This window comes from Odocoileus virginianus, chromosome 2 (assembly GCF_023699985.2).
Source record: "Odocoileus virginianus isolate 20LAN1187 ecotype Illinois chromosome 2, Ovbor_1.2, whole genome shotgun sequence".
NCBI lineage: Eukaryota > Metazoa > Chordata > Mammalia > Artiodactyla > Cervidae > Odocoileus > Odocoileus virginianus.
This window is the reverse complement of record NC_069675.1, coordinates 79,863,075-79,886,884: the sequence shown is the minus strand read 5'-3', so window position 1 is coordinate 79,886,884 and position 23,810 is coordinate 79,863,075. Positions and strand designations below refer to the sequence as shown.

The window sequence follows — 23,810 nt, the reverse complement described above, 5'->3', positions numbered from 1 at the left end:
GAAAATGGAGAGATCATAACAGACAACACTGAAATACAAAGGATCATAAGAGACTACTCCGAGCGGCTTTATGTCAACAAAATGGACAACTTGGAAGAAATGTACAAATTCTTAGAAAAGTATAACTTTCCAAAACTGAACCAGAAAGAAATAGAAGATCTTAACAGACCCATCACAAGCAAGGAAATCAAAACTGTAATCAGAAATCTTCCAGCAAACAAAAGCCCAGGACCAGATGGCTTCACATCTGAATTCTACCAAAAATGTAGAGAAGAGCTAACACCTATCTTATTCAAACTCTTCCAGAAAATTGCAGAAAAACTTCCAAACTCATTCTATGAGGCCACCATCACCCTAATTCCGAAACCAGACAAAGATGCCACAAAAAAAAAACTACAGGCCAATATCACTGATGAACATAGATGCAAAAATCCTTAACAAAATTCTAGCAAACAGAATCCAACAACATATTAAAAAAAAATCATACATCATGACCAAGTGGGCTTTATCCCAGGAATGCAAGGATTCTTTAATATCCACAAATCAATCAATGTAATACACCATATTAACAAATTGAAAGATTAAAACCATATGATTATCTCAATAGATGCAGAAAAAGCCTTTGACAAAATTCAACATCCATTTATGATTAAAACTCTCCAGAAAGCAGGAATGGAAGGAACATACCTCAACATAATAAAAGCTATATATGACAAACCCACAGCAAGCATTACCCTCAATGGTGAAAAATTGAAAGCATTTCCCCTAAAATCAGGAACAAGACAAGGGTGCCCACTCTCACCACTACTATTCAACATAGTTTTGGAAGTTTTGGCCACAGCAATCAGAGTAGAAAAAGAAGTAAAAGGAATCCATATAGGAAAAGAAGAATTGAAACTCTCGCTGTTTGCAGATGACATGATCCTCTACGTAAAAAACCCTGATGATTCAGTGGCTCCCTTTTCTCCAATGTACAAAATAACTTGATACAAATCCAGTGCCTGAGTTCAAAGTGAAAATTCAATTCCGTAAATATCCTTAAATGTCTCTACTGCAAGCTTGGTATGATGTTAAGTCTTGGGCTTTCAAGTTTAAAAATTTTCACCTTTAAGTCACAGCAGGATTCATTGTATAATAAAGTGAACAATTTGGGACTCAGAAAGCTTTGGTTGTAACCCTTTTTACAACACAGGGTGACTTTATTGTGAGGGTCACCACTCCTTCCTTCTCCTTGTCAGTGAGATAGAGATGACAGTACACCCTGCCTTGCTTAATTGTTGTGAGGTATAATGATAATATGGCTTCTCTGATGACACAGTAGTAAAGAATCTGCCTGCCAATACAGGAGACACATGTTTGATCCCTGGGTCAGGGAAGACCCCTGGAGAAGTAAGTGGCAACCCGCTCCAGTATTCTTGCCTGGGAAATCCCATGAAGAAAAGAATCTGGTGGACACCAGTCCATGGGGATGCAAAGAGTCAGACATGACTTAGCAACTAAACAGCAAATAATGATAAAATATATCTGATACACCAATTTGACAACTTCATTTGATAAGAACTTGATAAATATTAGCTGCCATTTTCATCAGTTGTACTATTAGTAATATCATACTAGTGATAGATATTATTTCAGTTTTACAAAGGTATTTACTGAAAATAATAATGTTTTAAAGAAACATATAAGTAGAATGTAAAATTCTCACCTCTCAGAAGAGGAGTCATTTTGAGATTTAAAAAAATGTATATACACAATATCCCAGGAGGGTTAGCACAATTAACTCCTACCAGGTAAAATAGCATCCAGTTTCCTGCAGCTTTCACACCTGTCTCTCACAATAGCAAAGTGATTAGGAAAGTTCAGCCATTTGTCAAGAGATAGAGCTACTCAGTAGAAATGCCAAAAAATCAACTAGACCCATTATAACCTCTGAATTACATGTGCCAAGTGCTTTTAGTTTAGAAGCTGTGAAGTTGGGGTGTGTGGTGGGGGGAGGATAGTTTTGGTCCAGGAGGATTTGAGTTCTCCAAGCAAGCCCTTTCACTGTGCCCAAGGGTAAATCATTTCCTTCTTGAGGCATGTTTTCAGATTCCTCTGTTTCCCACCTTCCAACTACAAGGACCTGAGAGATGGTATAAGGAAAGGGCTAGCATCACTGCCTTGAGTCCTAGACAGAGTGTCTCTCCTGATCCCTCAGTCTCCCCACATAGGGGATCAGACAGAAGCCTAAAGCTGCCTTCCTGTCTTTGGTAAGGTTTAGACCCAGTTTTGCTTCTTTTTCATGAGTCTTGCTCCCCTCAAGACTTCTTTTGTCAAAGGGGCCTCCCACTCAGAGCTCATTCTCCTATCCATTGTCTACTCAGAAGTCTTTTGTACATGTATCCAGAGAAAATGGTAATTCAGAAAGACACATACCCCAGTGTTCATTTCAGCACTATTTATGATAGCCAAGACAAAAGCAACCTAAATGTCCATTGAGAGAGAAATGGATAAAGAAGATGCAGTGGAATACTACTCAGCCATGAAAAAGAATAAAATAATGTCAATAGCAGCAACATGGATGGACCTAAAGACTGTCATACAAAATGAAGTCAGACAGAGAAAGACAAATACCATATGATATTGTTTATATGTGGAGAAGGCAATGGTACACCACTCCAGTACTCTTGCCTGAAAAATCCCATGGACGGAGGAGCCTGGTAGGCTGCAGTCCATGGGGTCACTAAGAATCGGGCATGACTGAGAGATTTCACTTTCACTTTTCACTTTCAAGCATTGGAGAAGGAAATGGCAACCCGCTCCAGTGTTCTTGCCTGGAGAATCCCAGGGACGGGGGAGCCTGGTGGGCTGCCGTCTATGGGGTCGGGTCACACATAGTCGGACACGACTGAAGCGACTTAGCAGCAGCAGCAGCATTGCTTATATGTAGAATCTAAAACACAACACAAATGAACTTATTTACAAAATAGAAGCAGATTCACAGACAGAAAAAACCCTGTAGTTACTAAGGGGAAAATGGGAAGTGTCAGGGAGAGATAAATCAGGCATTTGGGAGTAATGTATATATGTGTGTGCATTGGGTTGGCCAAAAAGTTCAACTTTTTCCATAAAATGTTATGGATATATATATCATAAAATTGCTTTGCTATACATATGAAAGTAACACAACTTTGTAAATCAGCTATACTTCAATTTTAAAAATTAATATAAAAATAATCCAAATGTTCCAAAAATAGGGGGAAAAAGATCAATTGTATGTCTCAGAACCCTCATTATATTTAAACTAAAAAACACAGTGAACAGTGCTGGGAACTTCTTTGGTTCTCAACAAGTATGTGTGGATGGATTAATCATAAACAAAAGGGACATTCAATGAAGAAACTATTTTTCTGTTTAATAAGTGTGTAAAATTGAGTCTGGGCTTCCCTGGTGGCTCAGTGGTAAAGAATACGCCTGCCAAGCAAAAGCCATGGGTTCAGTCCCTGGATCAGGAAGATCGCCTGGAGCTCACTTCAGTATTTCTGCCTAGGAAACTCAATAAACAGGAGAGCCTGGTTGACTGCAGTCCCATGGGGTTACAACAAGTCGAACACGACTTAGCAACTAAGCAACAACAACAAAATTGAGTCACTAAATCCTGTCTTTTTTTCATTTAATCCTTAAAATATACCAATCTCCCCAAATGACCCTATTATCCTATAGATGTTATCCTATAGTTGCTGTAGCAAATTACTACAAACTTAGTGGTTTAAAACAACACAAATATGTTCTCTCTCCATTCTGCAAGTCAGATGACTAAAATTAAGGCATCATCATGGTTGTATTCCTGCCATGTCTCTAGGGGAGAATTGACTTCCCTGCCTTTTCCAGCTTCTGGAGGTTACCTCCATCTCTTGCTTCTGGACCCCTTCTGCTATCTTCCAAGAGCATCTGTCTAATCTCTGATTCCATTGTCACATTTTTTTCTGACAAATTTTACCATCTTGCCTCCTTCTTATGAAGACCCTTGCAACCACATTGGATCCACTCTGATAATCCAGAACAATACCCCTGTCTCAAGATCCTTCATCACATTGGCAAAGTCCCATTGGCCATGAAAGGTACAATATTTCCATGTTGCAGAGATCAGGATATAGACATTGGAGGGGGTTCATTACTCTGCCTACCAGAGTCCCCAGCTTCATAGACTTCTGTGGCAGTTATAGAAATATAAGTGTGTGCTCAGTTGCTTAGTGATGGCTGACTCTTTGTGGCCCCATGGACTATGGCCCACCTGGGTCCTCTGCCTAGGGAATTTTCCAGGCAAGAATATTGAAGTGGGTTGTCATTTCCTCCTCTAGGGGATCTTCCCAGCCCAGGGATGGAACCTGCACCTCTGGTGTCTCCTGCATTGGCAGGTGGATTCTTTACCACTAGCACCACTTGGGAAGCTTTAATGATATTAAGAAATTTTTATCAAAATTGTTTGGGTGTGATCAAGGTTTTGTGGTTATTTTTTTAATCACTCAGAGATATACACTGAAATATTTACAGCCACATTTATAATAGCTAAGTCTAAGGGGCAATGATAATTCATTAATATCAATTTTATGCCTATAGCCAGAATAGAAAAAGGACAAAATATTAATTTTCTTCAACTCACCTGAGTCTGCAAGTCACCTGTCCCTTCCTGGTCAGCTGGTTTTATAATCACCTCTATCTCCCTGTGACTTGTGGATGTGGGGCAGGAAGAATAGAGAAAGAATTGTTAGGCTCCTTTTTGCTCCAGTGTAGAGAACAGTCCCCTCTCACAACACCATTTTTTAATTTATAGCATTAACTCTGTTTGACATTTCCAGTTGCCTTGTCCCATTACTCAGTTCAGTGGACCCCGAATGTTTGCAACAGGGACCCATTCAAAACTATGAGCTGAACTCAGTGGTCTGTGTCTGACTTTCAGTCTCTCAGATCCCAATTCTGTCCTCAAAATCTCTTAACTGTGTTTGCTTCCCATGATGGTGTCAGGTGTAAAGTTAGATAGCATCTCTTCTATCCACATACTGCAAGTTTTCTATCAGCTGGAGTTTAAAAGGGACAAGACATTTCTTCTGAATAAAGATCCAACAGTTTCTCTCATTTGTGCACAATTGTTTAAAAATCCCCTATAGCTATTTGTAGCAGTGTGAGGATTCCATTCTGTGATTTTTATTAACCTCCTAGAAATCCAGTTTGATTTTCATAAGTATAGAAATCAGTATCATAGGAAGAGCCTTGATTTTTTACCAGCAAAATTCAAATCATCTGAGTGCTGAAATCACTGAGAATAAACTGAATCTTTTTTCATGGGTACTCATTATGGGTTGAATTGAGTCCCCAAAAAGTATGTTGAAGTCCAAACTATCAGTATCTCAGAATGTGACCTCATTTAGAAATAAGGTTATTACTGGTGCAATTAGTTAAGATGAGGTCATTGGCCCCAATCCAATATTATTGGTCTCTTTAGAGGATATATCTGACCACAGAAATAGACACACAAAGAAGGAAGACAATATGAAGACATAGTGAGAAGGTCATTTGACAAGAAAAGCAAGGACTGGAGTCACGTATCTACAAGAAATACCTGCCAACTCCAGAAGTTGGAAGAGGTGAAGAAAGAGTCTCCCCTTGAGTCACTGATAATCACACCAACACCTTAATTTCAGACTTCCAGCCTCCTGGACTGAGAAACCTCACATTTCTACTGTTTTAGGCCACATAGTTTGGGGTCCTTTGTATACCAGCCCTAGGAAACCAGTGCAATGCTTAATGAGCTGATAATGTTTGAAACAAATGCTCCTTCTGAAAACTATCATGACAGCTTTAGTGGTGATGAAATAGTAACAGTGGTAGTCGCAGTAATAGTAGTAATAGCCATCATTTATAAAATGTATACAGTTCTTGTTTGGGCCAAGCTAAATAATTTAATATATTTTTATTACAAAGAAATGAAGTCTCCTGTTAAGCAGGTCTTGCAAAATTACAAAATTAAGTTCCAGGGACAGAATTTTAGCCCAAAGCCTTCTCTTTTGATGAGCTCACTCAATTTCTCTCCCTCCAAATTAAATGTGAATTTATCTCAAAAGCATATTAGGAGATATGCATATATATATATATATATATATATATATATATATCCTAAATTCATCACTGCTTTTACCTGTGAACAAAGTGAAAACTGTAATCTTTTAACTTCATGAGCAAGCAATTAGAGGAATGAAGTTAACTTTTTATGAGCACCTGCTATTTGAAATCCATGTGGATCTGCATATATTGTATCATTTAATCCTCTATGACTGTTATCTCACAAAGTAGTATTTCAATCTTTACCTTTTATGTGAAAACGCGGGCTCAGAGGGACCTGAATTGCTATTTCCTTAACTATAACGTGAACAGAAAGTGGTTCATGCACTACTGCTAAGCAGTGCTCTTTTTTAGCAGGAAAAAACACTAAACCATGAGCTAGAAGATTCATGTTCATAATTCTGGCTATATATAAACATATAGGATCTCTATTTTCTAAATTATAAAACAGGGACAGTATAAAATAGTATATAAAACAGTATCAATTTCTCTGAACACTTTACAGAACGGTTATGAGAATTCAGTGCAGTAATTCTTGGGAACTTCTTGTATACTGTACAACATATATTAATTTAGGATAGTTTTATATATAATTAAAAGAAGAGAAAGGAAAAGAAGTATTCAGTAGTGCTTTGTAAGTTCTAGGGACAGTCACAGATACTATCTCATTTGATTATCACAGTAATCATGTCTCAATTTTTATTTTTAGGAAGCATAGCTTCAGGCAAGGCCAGTGCCTGGATCAACCTCATATGGCAAATAAGTATTAGAAATAGATGGGATATAATAAAGAGAAAAGGCAGCTACCACCCCTAGCTTGCAGGCTAATTGTATAGAGGAATATTAATCACAAAATCAAATGTACAACTACAGTGGAAAGGAAGGCCAAAAAAGGGAAGCACACAGGATTTTATTATTTGGGAAGCTATACCTTTATGGCAGAATTGAGAACACACTCCACTCTCAAAAAAATGTCTTCTTGGTTCATCTGCCCAATTAGAAGAGTGCTGTCATTCAGCTCTTTTGACCAAAGTAGGCTTGAAATACCAAAAGCCTAATCTAATATGCATCTGTCCATTTGGGCTACTCTTCTGTTGTTTTTGGCTAGCTCATGGTTCCATGATGGTGTTGAGAAGACCATTGAAAATGTACTTTATTGCCTCTGGGATAAAAGGGTATTGATATCATCCTTTCCCCTCCCAGCCCTGGGTATTGTTGGTCACTTAGTCATTTAGGCCCTCTGGGCCTACCATTTAATGACTGGTCTCTCCCTGGAGTGGATGTAATCTTCTGCTAGCCCCTTCTCACTCAAAGAGAAAGCATCTGTGGCATCTTGATGAAGTTCTTGGATGACTCAGAGCCTCAAGTCAGTGCCAAGGGCTTGAAAATAGTAAATGTAATTAGGGATCAATTTATAGTAACTTTCTTAGTCTGAGGAGGTCAGACTTCTGTAATTAGAAAAGAGGAGTGGAGAATTTATTAATAATAATAAGAATGAGGTGATGATTGTAAGAATAAAAAAGTGATGACATCAACAATCACAACTGCGAAAAGCACAGTGGTCACTTGTGTACATCCTGCTCTCAGTTGATGCTTTTTGTGCATAATCTGTAACCCCGACAACAGTTTCATAGGATAGCATATTCAGTTTAGAGATGAGAAAAGTGAAGGCCTTGGTCGTAGACATAGCAAATGACAATGTAAGAATTCGAAGACTTATAGTCACCCTTCTATCTCTGAAATTGATCTCACAGCTACAAATTTTGAGGCCATGCCCTGATTGTAGCTCATTCATCTGGATCCTATCACATTGTTTATTTTATGTTATTCTTATCCCCTAAATGTCTAGATCCTATTCCTATGCCTCCCGTCATTCAACAGAGAGACTGTCTGGAACTGAACCCTTTTACTCTTCCCTGACTTTCCATACCACTGCTTTCTAGACATACTCAGTACCAGCACCTTGCGAATCACCTCACTACATACCAGGCAGGACTCTGGAGAACATCACCTGATAGGATGGATCAAGATTGAATTGAACACAATCCTGTGGACAATACGTTTGTAATTATGAAACTTACTTCTTGAGTGGAATCTCTTCTCTCACTTCTTGGCTGTCCCTGTTTTTTCTTCATTTCTCTTCCTACTTAACATGTACTTCTGAGGTGGCTCAGATGGTAAAGAATCTGCCTGTAGTGTGGGAGACCCAGGTTCGATCCCTAGGTCAGGAAGATCCTCTGGAGAAGGGAATGGCTACCCACTCCAGTATTCTTGCCTGGAGAATTCCATGGACAGAGGAGCCTTGAGGACTATGATCCATGGGATCGCAAAGGGTCAGAGTCCACTAACACTTTCACTTCACTTTCTTTCTTTCTGAGGTTCCAAGGTAACTTGTCACAATTTTACACTAGATATGGATACTGATAAGGGGATTGTAGTCAACTTGGCTTTTCAGTAATTGTTGCAGGGACATAAGTCTAAATTCTTTTTCATAAATACAATATCTTGAGTTAATAAGAATGTAAATTCTCTCAAGTTGGGGTAAGTACTAATTTACTAATCACTACAGGAGCTCTAAAACCTTTATGCCACAGCTTCCCAGTAAAAGATGAATTAGGAAACATGGCTTGGGCCAGGGGATGGTTAACTTTTCACTTCTCCCACAAACTGAAGATAAACCAGTACATTAAGTGCTTTCAAAATATGGAGACACAATGTATTTGAGCATTGACACTAAAAGCAAAAGGGCAAAAGTGAAGAGATAGATTAAAGCATTTAGGAAAATGCCATTGATTCAAAGTGCTCCAGTAAATTTTAGGGTATTATTTTCTAAGCATCACTCCTCCTCTCTTGGATAGAAGCACAAAAGTAGTTGCGTATGAGTCTGAACTCCCTATTTATGGGCTGAGATTAGAATGTAGGAAAAGAAATATTGGTTTTCCTCTGTTATTAATATCCTCAGAAAAAAACTATTTTAGCATAGTAATTTATAGCAAAATCTGTTTTCAACCAAGTTGTGTCTGTTTATATTCTCCTTGGGGAACTGGTCAATTTGGTCTTCCTGAGGTCAGCATTCTGACATATGTCTCTGTTTCTTGTGTATCCAGAAATTGGCAAATGAGTCCATCAATAATTATATATCTAAGAGGGAATTAAGAAAAAAAAGGTAAAAAGAGAATTTCATTGGAAATTCTCTCTTCTGTGAAATGTCAGGAGAACTTAAACACAGCACACTCCTCAGTATCAAGTGAAAAAGACTTACCTATGCCTGGCCCAGTGTATAAGATAGTGTTTGAATGATAAATGGATGGATTATAACACAGAAACTTCTGTTTGAAATGAGAGAAATCTATTAGATAATGGTAAAACTCATAAATGATGAGTTAAAGTATCTGGGCCTAGTGTCATCCTGATACTCAATATGGCCCTGGGGAAATTATTTAATGTGCATAATTTTCATATTTTTCACCTATAAAGTCATATTTCCTTTGGCTACTTCATATGATTGTTCTTCAAGTTGCATAAGAGAGTAAACAAAATATTTCATAAGTTGAAATAGTTTGACAAGCATCCCCTTAGTCATGGTAGCATAAGATTTGGAGAACTTCTTCCTTGCTGGCCTCTCCCTCAGAACCTGGGGAGGGTTCCTGGGGCTCTGATCCATTGGCATCTGATGCTGTCAACCCAGTCTTTCTAGACCTGGAGGAAATATGAGCTTTCTGGAATGAGTAGGTGAATCAGCAATCCACTGCTTAGACATCACAGCTTGAATGTGATTGGAGAGGCTGTGGATAAAAGCCTTTTCTATTCTTCATCAGAGTGGTAACTCCTTTTCCTTCCTTCTTTGCTTACCCATAATGCTGCAGGGTTTGTCCTGCACTGAAAGTGATTTCCAGTCTGACTTGGAAAAGCTCTATTCCCATTCAGTTTGCCTTCCTTTTTACTTTTTATAATACCTGCTAAGCACCTGATATTGACATGCCATGGCTCAGTGTGGTCTTCCATAATCTACGCTCAGTTAATCTATGACTGTGGTCTTACTTCACATATTCTATTTATGGAATTAATGATCTTTTATAAGTTATTAATTAATAAATTTTTATGATTATCTTCTGAAAAATATTAGAAAGAAGTTGGAGCAAGTCATGTCTGTTCTGTTTATAAAGAATCCTGTCAAGCAGAGATGACTAAGCCCACAACAGCCATTTCCCATGAGTCTGATAATCTGGTGAATTCATGAAATTTCAGGGAGGTCATGGAGTGGGGCCAAACCCTTTATTTTCTTTAAGAAATCCAGCAACTTGTGACATATGCAAGACTCTTAGCTTCTATCACTAGAATTGCCCCAGACTTTCTTCCTTACCTATCATTCAGCTAACAAACATGGAAAGAAACCTATAAATATATTTGGGCTTTGGTTTCAGTGTTTTAGGATCAGATCTGTTTCTTCTAAAATCATTTTTGTCTCTCACTCTTGATAATAATTTTCTTAGGAAGAGAAGAAATGTGCTGGAAAATGGTTAAAAACAACTATAGGACCAAATATTTTATTCCTTTTTTATAATGAAAATTAAAAATCTAAGGCAGATCAATGAGTAGAAATAACACTGGTTTGATGGAGAAAGTCTTGATTCCCTTCTTGATTTTGATAACATTCATCTTTTCAACATAAAGCAAGATATTTATAATGGTCTTGCCTTCCTCACTGGCTGGTGATGCTTATGAAACTAAGTATTATGCAAAAAAAAAGTGCTTTGCAACTTTAAAATATCCTACAAATGTAAGAGTGATTATTAATAAAGAATTTCCAATACTGTAGGATTGACTTTCTTCCCTGCTCTAGTCAGAAAAATATTTTAGGACCTCAATTTTCACATCTATTAAAAGATGCTTGTAGAAAGTACAACTCAAGTCCCTTCTAGTTCTAACATTAGATCACTCTAAGTGGGTTGGACATTTCATCCAAGATATTTTAAAGGAATAAAGCACTTTCCTAATGAAAGAAATTTTCAAAATAGAACACTTTGAACCTTCCTTATGAGTCATTTCACAGTTGGGGTACACCTTCTAATTTTATTTTCAACCATTACCAATCAATCACTGGAGGAAGGAAAATAACCTGAGTTAGAACCTTTTAAAATGCCTTAACAATTCAGCCTAGCAGAAAAATTGTCTATGGTTAAGGAAATCACTCATTTTCATAAAATTTGGATGTTCAAACTGTCCACTAAGTAGATAGCATTTAAGAAGCAAATGCAGCTAAATAATTTGCTGGAAAGGTATATAAATGGGATATTATGACTGCATTTTTGAAGAGAATATAATCAGCCCTGGTTACAATAGAATTGGCCTCATCATTGTTGTAAGACAGCTTTAAAGAAGACATAGGCTCCCAAAAATACATTTTAATAGCTCCTACCCTTAGTTTTATAGATAAAAAATGAGACTTAAAAAGGTGAAGTAACTTATTCAGGGTCATACAGCCATCTGGTAAAAGAAAAACATTAGACATATGCTACAACTTCAATTATAGTTTTATTTTCCTGTAGAACTTTTTTTTTTTTAACTATATAGTGTGTCGGTGTGACTGATTGATGCTAAGCAATAAATGGAAACAGGGAAAAGAGATAGGCATGTGAACTGAGAGTGTTGCAGTACATAGCATTGGCCTCTCAGCATGTGGGATCCTAGTTCCCTAACCAGGGATTGAACTTGTGTCCCCTGCACTGGAAGCTTGGAGTCTTAACAACTGGACTGCCAGAGAAGTCCCATCATATAAAACATTTTTAATAGGAAACTGGCTTTCTGAAGATTCATATGCCTCATACATCAGGAATTGAAAAGTGTCAAAAAACTCAGCACCTTAGTGTATAAAAACAGTGTTTTTGAATAGTGTGATTTCTATTAAAAATGCTGTGATAATATATCTTTACATGAATTTGGGAATAATCATAAATTATAATTTGTTGATTAACAGATCACTGTATTTAAAAAAAAAAAAAAAAAGCTAAAGAGAGCTGTTGTCTTTGGGAGCTGGGCAATCAACAGAGAACTTAGGCTTTGCCTTGGACCAGCTCTGAGATCTCATATAAATCAGAAACTGTACCATTTCTGGCTCTCACAATGAGTCATCTGTGATCAATATCAAAAGGCTAAATACTAGAAAAGACCCCAGAATTTTCTATCAGTTGGTTGATTCACAAGCCTCTACCCTCGTCTTTTAAATCATATAATTATACTGATATCAGTTGTCTCTGACTTCAAGAATCCTTGAGAAACTCAATTTAGGGCACTGCTCAAATTCTAACACCCTTCAACAGCTATAGTGAGAGGATGATTTCTAGTTACTCCCTCCCATAGTCTTTTCCCAAAATACTTGACCTGAGAAATGAGGGGATTATACTCAACGGAAGGGGCATCAACCCTGTTAAAAGCAAAAGACACTTTGTTAGTTGCGTGTGTGTGTGTGTTGTTGTTGTTTTTGGGGGGGCACCATATTTAGAAACAAATGTCTACTAAATAAATTATATTTATTCTATAATGATTAGCTCTTTGTTGCTGTTGTTATTGGGCAAGGAAATATATAATGATAATAATAGCTTCCAATCAGCATGCGTTTTCCAGTCATAATCATTTCAGCCAAATTGACAGTTCAGTAAATCTGTGTAATCTTGTTGAAAGGTAATGCATCATACCTGTTCTAGTATTAGACCTGTTGAAAAGTTCTGTAGCACCTCTGATATTTCCATTAACAAGTTTGGAAAATTCCTGCTCATAATAATCCTGATGGCCCCCTAAAACTGAGAATACTCAGTGCTTGTCGTAAAGTCCTAAGTAGATAACTGAGCTAGACTCAGAATAGAAGCAAATGCAAATATCAGGAAGGAACTGAAATATTCAGGTTTTATTCATTTTTAATTAGATTGTACACCCCTAGGTGAAATGCATTTTCTTGGTTACATTTTGTGGGGGTGTTAATGCATTCTTAACTCATGATGAGTCAAGCATATATTCCAGAGAACTGTTGAAATTTTCCCCAGTAAAACTTGAAACTTAAGAGAACCCTGTGGTCTGAACAGCTTTCTTTTAGAACTCCTGCCTCTAACCATATGGGTTGCTGAGTAATATGTATTTTTAGGAGGATAGTACATACCATATACCACCATTGCAATCCTGATAAAAAAGAACTAGCTCTTCACAGTCATACATCAACAGTAATTAAAATCTCTGTGTTCTTGCTCTGAGAGGGGGTTCTGTGACCTCAGGAAGCCCTGGGCTTTCTCAGGACTCAATTTCTGCCTTGACCAATTGGAAAGGTTGAACCAGATTCACTCAAACACTTTAAGACATCTCTTGAGTTCCTTCCTAGATCAAAAGTTCTAAAAACTATAGGTCTATATAATACCTTGTCTAGATTTGTTTTTTCTGACATTACATCCCTTGTTTTCTGAAGCAGAGAATTCTTTGACAGACATTACCAAGTCTACATTCTTTGTCCCATTTTTACATATTTATTTATTCTTTCCTTCAACCATTCAGCAGAATTTTATTAGATACCTACTTTGTACCAAGCACAGAACCAGCAACTACAGAGACAGGAGTTAAAAAGAAACAGAAACTTCAAAAATGCTTAGGAGTAGTGATTAAAAACTTGAGTAATTGGGTGATTGTAAGTGAATGTGGTCTAAGTGTTGTGGTGAAGAAGCACTGAAATAATGAATTAACACAGGGACACTTAGGGAAGGAAGGGGCTCCCAGGAAAACAAATGACTCTCAGAGGATAAATACAAGTTAGTTAGATGAAGAAAGAATATGGTGACATGGGCACAACCATGTAGACATTTAAAAACATGGTAAGGAGTTTATCAAAACTGAAGGCTACTGTGTGTGATGGGCAGGGTGGGAAGTGAAAGTGAAAGTCGCTCAGTCCTATCTGACTCTTTGAGACCCCGTGAACATAGTCCATGGAATTCTCCAGGCCAGAATACTGGGGTGGATAGCCTTTTGTGTGATGGGCTGGGTAGGAAGGCTTGGCTAAATACTGAGCTAAAGAATCAGGCAAGGCATCACATGAGGCAAGTTTTATGAGTCTGGCAATGAACTTGGATTTCAGCTTAAATGTAATGAGAGGTCATTGAAGAATTTAAGCAGTTGGATGACATTGTCAGATTTGTATTTTAGAAGGATCACTTAGGTGGCAGAAGCGAAAAGATGGGAGAAGAAAGGGAGAGGACAAAAAGAGCCTGGCAGCAGAGAAACCAGCTAGGGATCTTTTGCTAAAATTCAGGAGAAATCCTAAATTTAAAAAAAAAAAAAAAAAAAGAACATAGAAAGAAAAAGCTGCAGGAAAAATAAGGCCTTGAAGAAATTTGAGAGATAGGAAAGAAAATGATGACTGGACATAAGGACACTAAGGGGTGAATGTTCTGGTTAAATTCTTTGGATCTAAAATCCAGTCTCAAATCACCTTACAAATTAGCACAAATATAATTGACCACATGGTAAGCCTGTGGATATCCACAGTTGCACTTTGCATCTCTCCCTGTAGACCCTCTACTGAGGTTTCAATGATTGGAAAAAAACAGTGTGACAAAAATCCTTTACCAAACAAAAATATCCCCAAACCCCATTAGACAGTGTGTAATGAAATGTTACAAATGGAGGATTACAAGGGAAAAAATATAAATGACCATAAACCCAGGGGGAATCAACTCTTCTTTCCAGATTATATTCAACTTTAATAAAGAAACTTAATAAGCTCATGCATTCCTGCCAGCTTTCAATATGACCACCGCTGATCAATAGCATTTATTTCTGGAGAGAAAGAGGGGCCAGGGAGGGATGTCCGAGCAGCATGTTGGTGCTAAAGCTTGTGAGTAATGACACAGTGTGGCGGGTAATGAAGATTTGATAGAGGAAACAGCCCAGCAAGCCCATCTTTGTCTCTAAATATCAAACTGTGTCTCTCCTCCAAATCCTATTAACACCTCCTATTCTACAACTGGCTTTTGGGCTTCATGTCATCTCAAAGGAAAACAAAAAAGAAAATGCTGTTTATTTTTCCCTGTGTTTATAATCTAAATAAAACTCAACACTTTGAAATTGGAAATGAAATTTTGGTCAGAGGCCAGTTTCACCTAGGGAAGGATGAACTTAACACATAATCAGAGCTTTTCCACTGTGGTATGGATTGTCTTGGGAAGAATGGGGCTATGATTGTTTATAAAAATATAGAAGAGGAAAGCAGATGAACATTACTTAAGACACTGGTAAGAAGATTCCTGCATGGGGGAAAATTTAGGAGAATTTAATTCTGAAAGTCCTTGTAACCCCCAAATCTCTCTTCTTTCTTTCTTACCTTTCTTTCTCTATCTTTATTTTTCCTCTCCCTCTCTCATTCTTTTAAATGTATACCCCATAGGACTTTTTTTCAGAAAAATACTTAAAGATAGCCTATAGAGATGTCGATAATAAAATACAATATTAAGAAAATAAAGAAATGGAGGCAAAATAAAAATAAGAAACTAAGATGAAGTGGCTCAGTGTTAAAGAATCCGCCTGCAAAGTAGGAGCAACAGGAGACGTGGGTTCAACCCCTGGGTCAGGAAGATCCCATGGAGAAGGAAATGACAACCCACTCCAGTATTCTTGCCTGCAGAATCCCATGGCCAGAGAAGGATGGCAGGCTACAGTCCATAGGATCACAGAGTCTGACAAGACTATAGTGACTTAGCATGCACAGAGGTGGATTAGTATTCAAAATATAAACCTTAAAATGGTGTGTATTTCCTAGACATGAGATTATATTTTGTTTGGTGTTTGTTAGTGACAGAAGTAACTTAGCTGTTAGGCTAATAAAGGAAGAATTATAAACACAGTGGCAAATTCAGTCTGATAATGAAAAGAATATTTTCTTAGAAGAAACAACATGTTTTCTTGGTTCTGACCTCTAAATTTCTCTTAGGGGTTCTCATAAATAGAAGACTTTATGATTTTGGTAGGTTATATCTTCAAAGTTTTGTTTTAATAATTCCAACATTACAAATAACTATAAAAAGAAGGGAAGCAAAAAGCAAAGGAGAAAAGGAAAGATATACCCATTTAAATGTAGAGTTCCAAAGAATAGAAGAGAGATAAGAAAGCCTTCCTCAGTGATCAGTGCTAAGAAATAGAGGAAAACAATAGAATGGGAAAGATGAGAGATCTCTTCAAGAAAATCAGAGATACCAAGGGAATATTTCACGCAAAGATGGGCACAAAAAAGGACAGAAATGGCATGGACCCAACAGAAGTAGAAGATATTAAGAAGAGATGGCAAGAATACACAGTAGAACTGTGCAAAAGAGATCTTCACGACCCAGATAATCACAATGGTGTGATCACTCATCTAGAGCCAGACATCCCAGGATATGAAGTCAAGTGGGCCTTAAAAGCATAACTACAAACAAAGCTAGTGTAGGTGATGGAATTCCAGTTGAGATATTTCAAATCCTAAAAGATGATGCTATGAAAGTTCTGCACTCAATATGCCAGCAAATTTGGAAAACTCAGCAGTGGTCACAGGACTCAGAAGGTCGGTTTTCATTCCAATCCCAAAGAAAGGCAATGCCAAAGAATGCTCAAACTACCACACAATTGCACTCATCTCACACACTAGTCAAGTAATCCTCAAAATTCTCCAAGCCAGGCTTCAACAATATGTGAACTGTGAACTTCCAGATGTTCAAGTTGGCTTTAGAAATGGCAGAGGAACCAGAGATCAAATTGCCAACATCTGCTGGATCATCAAAAAAGCAAGAGAGTTCCAAAAAACCTCTATTTCTGCTTTATTGACTATGCCAAAGTCATTGACTGTGTGGATCACAACAAACTCTGGAAAATTCTGAAAGAGATGGGAATATCAGACCACCTGACCTGCCTCTTGAGAAATCTGTATGAAGGTCAGGAAGCAACAGATAGAACTGGACATGGAACACTGAGTGGTTCCAAATAGGAAAAGGAGTATGTCAAGGCTGTATATTGTCACCCTGCTTATTTAACTTCTGTGCTATGCAGAGTACATCACAAGAAACCCTGGGCTGGAGGAAGCACAAGCTGGAATCAAGATTACTGGGAGAAATATCAATAACCTCAGATATGCAGATGACACCACCCTTATGGCAGAAAGTGAAGAAGAATTAAAGAGCCTCTTGATGAAAGTGAAAAGAGGAGAGTGAAAAAGTTGGCTTAAAGCTCAATATTCAGAAAACTAAGAGCATGACATCCGGTCCCATCACTTCATGGCAAATAGGTGGGGAAACAATGGAAATACTGTCAGACTTTATTTTGGGGAGCTCCAAAATTGCTGCAGGTGGTGATTGCACCCATGAAATTAAAAGATGCTTGCTACTTGGAAGAAAAGTTATGACCAACCTAGACAGCATATTAAAAAGCAGAGACATGGCTTTGCCAACAAAAGTCCATCTAGTCAAAGCTATGGTTTTTCCAGTAGTCATGTATGGAAGTGAGAGTTGGACTATAAAGAAAGCTGAGCACCTAAGAATTGATGCCTTTGAACTGTGCCGTTGGAGAAGACTCTTGAAAGTCTCCTGGATTGCAAGGAGGTCCAACCAGTCCATCCTAAAGGAAAACAGTCCTGAATATTCATTGGAAGGATTGATGCTGAAGCTGAATGCTGATTGAAGCCAATATTCACATTGGCCACCTGATGTGAAGAATTGACTCATTTGAAAAGACCCTGATGCTGAGAAAGATTGAAGGCAGGAGGAGAAGGGGATGACAGAGGATGAGATTGCTGGATGGCATCACTGACTCAATGAACATGAGTTTGAGTAAACTCTGGGAGCTGGTGATGGACAGGGAGGCCTAGGCATGCTGCAGTCCATGGGGTTGCAAAGAGTCGGACACAACTGAGTGACTGAACTGAACTGAAACAATGAACAGTCCTAACAAGGATACTTTTGTATGTTTGTTTGTTCTTTGTTGTTCTATTTTTTTCTAAATTTTTACACCAATGAAAATACTTCAAAGAAAGGAAAAAAAGAAAAGAAATCTCTTTCTAAGCTTTACTAGCATGTGATCTTAAGAGTGCTGCAATCCATGGGGTCACAAAGAGTTGGACACGACTGAGGGACTGAAATGAACAAAACTGAATAATGTTTGTATGATACAAGATTCTAAAATAAGTTCAATTTGTTAAGATATAATTAACTTCTCATAGCAGTGTTCTTTATCAAGTTACTGTTCTAACGTATTCAGGGTCAACACCTATCTGGTTTGTTGGGTTTTTGGTACAATTTTGTTTCTTGGAAAATGATTAAATTAATTAATAAGTATTCACAGTGGATCTATTTTGCATGCTATAGTGAAGAATAGTTCCCTCTTGTTAGTAGGAATTTTTTAAAAATGTAATCAAAAGTCTTTATTGTTATTTATTGTATTTTATCATATTTTGATGCTAGAGCAATAATCTAAATTATCAGTATTTTAAATGTTTGTTGTATGCATTTTTAGGTACTTTAAAATGCTCAAAATAAGCTGAGATACCTTGATTTTTAAATTACTGATGATAAGCTGAGATACAAGGGTCCTATGGCAAAAATTTGGGGGAAGAAAAATAGGAGGATAAAGAGAGAACCAATATGAAGAAAATATTAAGTGAAAAAGGTCTGAATTCAAGTTTCAGTATTACTCTTTACTACTTTTGTATTGTGGAGGAACAAAATAAATCTGAGCTCCAGTCTTCTCATCTCTATAAAGAACATCAATACCTCTTCCCAGTTTTATTGTGAGGCTTAAATAAAGTAATGAAAACCAAAATGTGAACTATTATGCCTTATGCAATTGATAAATAATTATTTCTGTTATAGTTTTTATATGAAAAATTAAATAATTAGAAGTTTCATAAACAAGCTAACAATTGAATTTCCAATGGCACAATGCCTTTGGAATATAGACAGATTTTTGCTTATTCAGAAGTTCTCTGTAATATTCTCAGGGATGCAGTGGAAAGTTAATATAGAAAAGAACAAGGGAGTTACTTTTTCTCTACCTTTCTGAGGATCTTCCCACCCAAAGGAGTATTTTCTAGCAATAAATAATCACTGAGAAAAGCAATGGGAATTCTGTTTTCAGATACAAGTCAAGTGTTTCTAGTAGCAAAGGCTAGAGAAGACAAGTCTAATAGAAAGAGGGAACTATCTAGGGTAGTGGGATAGAGAAGTTTTATTGTTAATGATCAGGTAAACCATGCTTGTACAAATAGGGAAATTTCCATTAGCCAGAAATATTTTTCTTCACACTATATCTATAAGATGATTTCAGAATAATGGGAAGGATTCTCAACTCTGGTCTGGGTCACATGTCACCCTCATTCTAGGCTCCTGTGTCTTCTACAGATCTAAAGCAGTTGCGTTTCTTTCATGAAGTCTTTCATGATGTAAAAAATTACATTTTCTCTTGTTTCTGAAATGTGGGACATCCTTATCCCTCTACAATAATTTCTATTAAATCCTGTCTTTTTTTTTTTTTTTTTTGGTATTTGTAAATTTCACTTACTTGATCACTGACTCAACAAACTTTTATTATACATCTTCCATTATGTTCTAGGCATCATGCTTAGGTGATGATGAAAATACATAGTACTCAGGAGAAGATAAAGGCATAAACACATTTTTTTTCAATCAACATGACAGGTGCACTGATAAATACATAGGTTGCGATGAGAAAACAAAATCAGTTTCCACCTGAAGTGTTAAGATCATTAAATGTGATACAGAAGAGATGACATAAAAGCAGTACAAAGTGTCTTGAAATTTGAGGGTTAGCCAAGAGGACTGTTATAAGAGTAGGGTGTCTCTGATACAAAACAGCAACATTAGCACAGATATTAAATGAGACATTTATGTGTAATAAGATGGTCCCAACTAATTAGATGGGACTTTTGGACTGTGAAGAAAGCTGAGCACCAAAAAATTGATGCTTTTGAACTGTGGTGTTGAAGACTCTTGAGAGTCTCTTGTACTGCAAAGAGATCCAACCAGTCCATCCTAAAGGAGATCAGTCCTGTGTGTTCATTGGAAGGACTGATGCTGAAGCTGAAACTCCAATACTTTGGCTAACTCATGTGAAGAGCTGACTCACTGGAAAAGACCCTGATGCTGGGAGGGACTGGGGGCAGGAGAGGGGACGACAGAGGATGAGATGACTGGATGGCATCACCGACTTGATGGACATGAGTTTGAGTAAACTCCGGGAGTAGGCGATGGACAGGGAGGTCTGGTGTGCTGCGATTCATGGGGTCGCAAAGAGTCGGACACGATGAGTGACTGAACTGAACTGAATGATGAAAGAGAGGAAGCTTCAAATGGGCATGGGCTAGATGAAGGGGTACTTTGAATGGATGTCATGCTGAGAAATAGTGTTTGTATACAAGCAATGAGACACCTGAATGAAATTAACTAGGAGCATGATGGATTTGTATTATGAAGGTCAAGCTATGCCACAGCAGGAGTGATGTCTGTGAGTAGGAGAGAGACAAAGGAAGGGAGGGAGGGAGACTAGTTAGAAAGCTATTATATTAGGAAAGCAAGAGATGGTCATACCTGTACACAAGAATCCCCAGGTTTAGCAAACTGCTTGGATTGGTTATAGAGGAGTGTAAGAGAGACAGAGAATTCCAGGACAACTCCTGAGTCTCTGGTGAGATGCCTAGTTGCTTCTTTGTGACAGTCACCACAGACAGAGGACACATAGGAATAGCAGACTTGAGAAACAGTGGACGTCCCATCTGGCTAAGCAGATTTGGGATTCAATGCGGTTTCTAAATTGAAGTATATTCTAGGCAGCTGGATATTTAGGTCTGGAGTTCAAGGAGTCCGGGCTGAGAAAACAGATTTGAGAATCTTCAGCATTTGTCTGAATTTCAAACTATAGTAGAGGGGTCAGTCAGGAGACTGAAGGGGAAAAATATGCCAAGAAAGAGCCCTATATAATAACAAAATTAGAAGAAGTCTCAGCAAATAAGCTTACAAACAATGCCAGAGAAAACAGGAGACTCGATCAGAGGGTTTGTAAGCCATGGAAAGAATGAATCAAGAGTAGCCAATGGTATTGAGCCCATTAGAGAGGAAAGGGGATAAAAATTGACAAGAACCCTGTGGATTCAGCAAGTACAAACCACTGATGGCACTTTTAGAATGATGTTTCTGTGGAGGCAAAGCCAAACCACAGATGAACAACAATCAGTGGGAGTTTAGTAAGTGGAGACAGTGGTTTGCTGGAGCAGCTGCTGGTATATAAAGGGAGGGACAGAATGTACTAGTGTCTCCAACAGAATAGAATGTTAAGGGATCCTTTAAGAGAGATTTGCAATTGTTCATAGTCCAATATAGTGTAAAATAAGGAAGAGCAATGTGATAACTCAGGTCAGTCAATATTCCAAAGGAATGCAGTCTAAAAGTAGTTCTAGCCTTCAACACTATCTTTGTCTTATTTCAGGATTTTGGACTTTAGAATTGATTTCAAGATTTTGGAAGTAAAATCATTCATCTCCTTTTAACTTCAGGAACTTCCTAGCCCAGGGTATGTATTCAGATGACAATTCAATATTTCATAAGAATTAAACTAAGATGTGAAATGCTGGGCTGGATGAAGCACAAGCTGGAATCAAGATTGCTGGAAGAAATATCAATAACCTCAGATTCACAGATAACACCACCCCTATGGCAGAAAGCAAAGAAGAACTAAAGAGCCTCTTGATGAAAGTAAAAGAGGAGAGTGAATAAGCTGGGTTAAAGCTCAACATTCAGAAAACTAAGATCATGGCATCTGTTTCCATCACTTCATGGGAAATAGATTGGGAAACAATGGAAACTGACAGATTTTATTTTGGGGGGCTCCAAAATCACTGCAGATGCTGACAGCAGTCATGAAATTAAAAGATGCTTGCTCCTTGGAAGAAAAGCTATGACCAAACTAGACAGCATATTAAAGAGCAGAGACATTACTTTGCCAAAAAAGGTCCATCTAGTCAAAGCTATGGTTTTTCCAGTAGTCATGTATGGATGTGAGAGTTGAGCTATAAAGAAAGCTGAGCACCCAAGAATTGATGCTTTTGAACTGTGGTGTTGGAGAAGACTCTTGAGAGTCCCTTGGACTGCAAGGAGATCCAACCAGTCCATCCTAAAGGAGATCAGTCCTGGGTGTTCATTGGAAGGACTGATGTTGAAGTTGAAACGTCAATACTTTGGCCACCTAATGAGAAGAACTGACTCACTAGAAAAGACTCAGATGCTGGGAAAGATTGAAGACAGGAGGAGAAGGGGACGACAGAGGATGAGATGGTTGGATGGCATCACTGACTCGATGGGCATGAGTGAGTAAACTCTGGGAGTTGCTGATGGACAGAGAAACCTGGCATGCTGCTGCCCATGGGGTCACAAAGAGTTGGATATGACTGGGTGACTGAACTGAACTGAAACTAAAAAATAAGTACAAGTGAGGCTAACAGGAACATAAACCAGTTATCTTTTTGAGCAAGCTTCCCTGGTGGCTCAGATGGTACAGAACCTGCCTGCCGTGAGGGAGACCAGAGTTCAATTCCTGGGTCAGGAAAATCCCCTGGAGAAGGGCATGGCACCCCACTCCAGTAATCTTGCCTGGAGAATCCCATGGACAGAGGAGCCTGGTGGACTACAGTCCATGGGGTCGCAAGAGTCAGACAAGACTAAATAACACCACCTTATTGAGTGGGATAGGGAAATATATCTACAATTTTTGGAAAGCTCCCATTCTCATATAAGTTTCTTTAATGACAGCTCCATTGTCGGAGGAACCTGGCAGACTACGCTCCATGAGTTCGCGAAAGCGTCAGACACGACTTAGAAACTAAACAACAATGATTGCAGTATTGTAACCACAGCAACTCAGTAAATCTAAGGTTTGTCTACAGATAAAATTGTATCATTGATCAAATATGTGGACCTTCTTGTAGAGAAATTCCACCTTTCTGAAAGGTACGAGGGTAGATGACTATATAGCAGGCACATTCACAGCTAATGCCTTCATAGTCGTTTGTATTTGGAAACAGTATTGCCCTTCTATTACATTTGAACAGTCTCAGAGGAATAACATCTGTCCTCCTTGTGAAACATATGATAATTAAATGAAAGGAAAAATAAAAAGCTGACATATTATTAGAATAACCTGTATTAGTGTTTTCTAGTCTCCTTTTTTCCCCCACACTTCAGTAAATTACTAGGTTAGCTCCTCCGGTGCACACAATGCCTCATTTACTCTTTGGAAGCAGAATCACCTAGGGCAGGCATCTGGATGGAAATGTGACAGCAGAGAGTGATGGGATGAAGTAGATGTGATGCAGATTTAGGGCTCCTAGAAGCTAGTTACCTGAGAAAACGAAGCGAGTAATTGAAAAGTCAAGGGTAGAGATCTGGATGTTGAAAGAGTCAGCACTTTGCAGGAATCTTAGGTACAAAAATTTTCTTTTCCTATACCAGGATGAACTTTGATAGCAGGAACCCATCTGGAGTCAGAAGATTGTTATTTAGCTCCTATGTGGTTACTCATGTGAACTTGGCCACAGTCTCTTTTCTTTTATAGGTCTACATAGTGAGATGATTGGTGTAAGATAAAAACATACAAAGAGATTGTATATCCATGTTTTATTATCAGCCTAAATTATAGCACCCAAT

At 38.0% G+C, this 23,810-nt stretch overlaps 2 long non-coding RNA genes across 4 annotated transcripts in view; both read right to left on the bottom strand.

The window, feature by feature from the left end:
* Positions 1–23,810, bottom strand: part of LOC139029959 (uncharacterized) — a 103,854-nt gene that overhangs the window by 67,988 nt on the left and 12,056 nt on the right. The gene's annotated exons all lie outside the window — the stretch shown is intronic.
* On the bottom strand, positions 2,569–5,755 carry LOC139029962 (uncharacterized). The gene is made up of 3 exons (XR_011482312.1): positions 5,600–5,755; positions 4,643–4,709; positions 2,569–2,932 (listed from the first exon to the last, which is right to left on the bottom strand). It is a non-coding gene; the product is annotated as an uncharacterized lncRNA (long non-coding RNA).